This window comes from Arachis hypogaea, chromosome 12, assembly GCF_003086295.3.
Source record: "Arachis hypogaea cultivar Tifrunner chromosome 12, arahy.Tifrunner.gnm2.J5K5, whole genome shotgun sequence".
NCBI lineage: Eukaryota > Viridiplantae > Streptophyta > Magnoliopsida > Fabales > Fabaceae > Arachis > Arachis hypogaea.
This window is the reverse complement of record NC_092047.1, coordinates 49,818,637-49,822,420: the sequence shown is the minus strand read 5'-3', so window position 1 is coordinate 49,822,420 and position 3,784 is coordinate 49,818,637. Positions and strand designations below refer to the sequence as shown.

The 3,784-nt window shown below is 41.8% G+C and overlaps 1 non-coding gene across 1 annotated transcript; it reads right to left on the bottom strand.

The window, feature by feature from the left end:
* Positions 1 to 245: 245 nt before the first annotated feature.
* LOC112731132 (small nucleolar RNA R71) lies at positions 246 to 353 on the bottom strand. Its single transcript, XR_003166923.1, has one exon. It is a non-coding gene; the product is annotated as a small nucleolar RNA R71 (small nucleolar RNA).
* Between the last annotated feature and the right edge of the window lie 3,431 nt (positions 354 to 3,784).

Here is a 3,784-nt window from a genome sequence, read left to right as displayed (position 1 = left end):
TGCCCAGGTTTCATGGCCTACCTGCTCAAGAGCCTATCAAGCACTTGAGAGATTTCCAGGCAGTCTGTTCTACTGTCAGGCGTGATGGCACTGATGAAACTTCAATACTGCTGAAAGCTTTTCTGTTTTCTCTTGAGGGAAAAGCAAGAGAGTGGTACTACACTTAACCTCTAGCAAATGTATCCAACTGGGATACACTCAGAAAGGAGTTTCTGGAGAAATTCTTCCCATCTGAAGTCACTGATAAGCTAAGGAAGGATATCTCCACAATTATTCAGGATGACAATGAAACTCTCTTTGAATACTGGGAGCGCTTCAATAATCTTTTGGAAGCATGCCCCCACCACATGATTGACAGATCGTGCTACTCAGCTAGTCCCCAAGATAAGACCATACTGGAAAGTGCCAGCAATGGGTCTATGAAGAAGTACAAGACCACTGATGAAGCTTGGCAATTGATCAGTGATTTAGCTGAATCCACTAGGAACCACAGACAGAAGCAAGGCTGTTCAAAAGCTGTTGTAGAAGTATCTTCTAGCAGCGAGACTGCTGCTCTACGTGAAGGCATCTGTGAAATGACCAACTTGCTGAAGCAAATACAGTTGAATCAACAAGCTCAGCAAGCTCAACCTCCTCCGCCACAGTAAAACCAACAACTAGTCCCACAAAGAATTTGTGAAATCTGTGCTGATTACAGCCATTACACTGATGAATTCCCACAGCTCCAACAAGAAGACAACATGGTGGCATCCACTCACAACTTCTATGACCGCCCCAACCAAGGGTACAATCAAAGTGGAAATAATAACCATGGATGGCAGGATAATTCAAACCAGAATTGGAGAGACAATAATAACAGAGGAGGCAGAGATAATCAGGGAAATCAGAGGTGGAACAATAACAACAACAGGTAGCAAAATCAACCTTACAGAGCACCTCACCTGAGGCAGAACCAAGGACCACAGAACAATCAGCAGCAGACCTCTCAATTTACCCATTCTTCTTCACCTTCTACTGAAGACCTACTGCAATCTTTTGAGAAAAGACAACAGGCCATGGAAAGTAACATCATAAATAGTATTAATGCCAGTCTGAATGGTCTCACCTCTACTATGCAAGCTTTTATGACACAGTTTGTACCAGCACAAAATTCTAATAACCAACCTTCAAGCACCACTGGAATCCTCTCTCAACCATTACCCAACCCAAAGGGAGGCATTAATGCCATCACCCTGAGGTCCGGAACCACACTGCAGGAGAGGAATCAGGAGGAACCAAGCTTACCAGAATATGCCTCAGCTGAAGAGGTGGTAGAAATCGAAGATGTTGAAGAGGAAGAGGATATACAGGACATAGCTGAAGAAGAAATAGCTCAACCACAGGAGGAAGCACCAAAAGGCGCAGACGCCACAGACAACACTACTCCTATTCCATTTTCACAACTTGCAAGGAAGCCCAGGAAGCAGTTGGAACCCGACCCTAAAATGGTAGAGATATTCAAAAAGGTCGAGGTTACTGTTCCCCTTTTTGATGTTATTCAGCAGGTACCTAAATATGAAAAGTTTCTAAAAGATTTATGTATCCATAAAGACAAAATTAATGAATTAGAAACTATTCCTTTAGGTAGTTCTATATCTGCTTTAATGGGAGGATTACCTAAAAAATGTAGTGATCCAGGTCCTTGCATAGTTAGTTGTACTATTGGTTGTGTAGTAATTTATGATTGCATGTGTGATTTAGGAGCATGTGTCAGTATAATGCCTTTGTCTATATATGATGTTTTGAGGCTCCCTCCCTTAAAAAGGTCGGCAACTCGTTTTGTGTTAGCAGATAAAAGCATTATTACAGTGGCTGGAGTTGTTGAAGATGTTTTGGTGAACATTAAAGAGCTCACATTTCCCACTGATTTTTATATCTTGGAGATGCCCCACAATGATTCAGATAAGCCATCATCAATCCTACTAGGAAGACCATTCCTGAAGACATCAAAATTCAAATTGGATGCTTTTTCAGGAACATACTCCTTTGAAATAGATGGCCACATAGTAATCTTCAATCTGAATAGAGTCATTGACAATCCCCCAGAAGATCGTTCTATCTTCCAGTGTGATGTCATAGACGAAAGTGTGGCTGAAATTCAAGAGGAAGAGTTTGAAGAGAGGCACACTGGATAAGGTCCTAGTGTGGGGACCCTCTTAACTGACAGTGAGGGCACTTCGCCATTTTCAGAAGCCCCGGATAATCCAGAGCCTGCCCATGATCAAAAGTTAGAATTGAAACCTCTCCCTCCACATCTCAAATATGCTTATCTTGAGGATGAGCAGAAGCTTCCGGTTATTATTGCAAGGGAACTGACTTCTCAACAAGAAGAGCAGTTACTTGATGTACTGAGGAAGCATAAGAAGGCAATTGGGTGGAGTTTGGCAGACATAGTGGGAATCAACCCTCAAGTATACGAGCACAGAATATTTCTAGAAGAGGGAGCAAGACCTGTCCGTCAACCCCAAAGAAGATTGAATCCCACCATCTTGGAAGTTGTCAAAAAGGAAGTGACCAGACTATTGGAAGCAGGTATCATATATCCCATTTTAGACAGTGAATGGGTAAGCCCAGTACAAGTGGTGCCCAAGAAATCTGGAGTCACTACAGTGAAGAGTGAGCATGGAGAGCTCATAGCAACTAGAGTTCAGAATGCTTGGAGAGTCTGCATTGATTACAGGCGTCTCAACTAAGCTACCGGTAAGGATCACTACCCACTTCCATTCATTGATCAAATGCTGGATCGCCTGTCAGGTAAATCACATTATTGCTTTTTAGATGGTTACACAGGTTATTTCCAGATTCATATAGCTCCTGAAGATCAGGAAAAGACTACTTTTACATGTCCTTTTGGGACCTATGCTTATAAGAGAATGCCCTTTGGCTTGTGCAATGCACCAGCTACCTTCCAAAGGTGCATGATGAGTCTTTTCTCTGATCTTATTGAGGACTGTATGGAAGTTTTTATGGACGATTTTAGCGTTTATGGTGATTCTTTTAGCCTTTGCTTAGATGGATTATCTCGAGTATTAGACAGATGTGTTAACACAAATCTTGTATTGAATTTCGAAAAATACCACTTTATGGTAAAACAATGGATTGTATTAAGACATGTGGTATCTAATAATGGTATTTCTGTAGACCCAGCAAAGGTGAATGTTATTTCTAGTTTACCTTACCCCTCTTCTTTGAGGGAAGTCCGTTCATTCCTTGGCCATGCAGGTTTCTACAGGAGATTTATTAAAGACTTTAGTAAGGTGGCACTTCCCTTGTCCAGATTACTGCAGAAGGATATTGAGTTCGAGTTCAGTGAGGATTGCGAACAAGCGTTTGATAAGCTGAAGATTGCTCTAACTCAAGCCCCAATTGTGAGAGGACCAGACTGGAGTCAATCGTTTGAAATCATGTGCGATGCTTCCAACCATGCAGTAGGAGCAGCGCTGGCTCAGCGCGAAGGTAAGGATCCTTTTGTTATTGCCTATGCGTCTAAGACTTTAGACACTACCCAGTCCAATTATACTACTACTGAGAATGAGCTTCTGGCTATTGTTTTTGCTCTGGATAAATTTCGAGCCTATTTACTTGGCACTAGAGTAGTAGTGTATTCGGACCATGCAGCTCTCAAGTATATATTAGCTAAAAAGGAATCCAAACCAAGACTTATACGTTGGATACTGCTGTTACAAGAATTTGATTTAGAAACAAAGGATAGGAGTGGTAATCAGAATTTAGTAGCAGACCACTT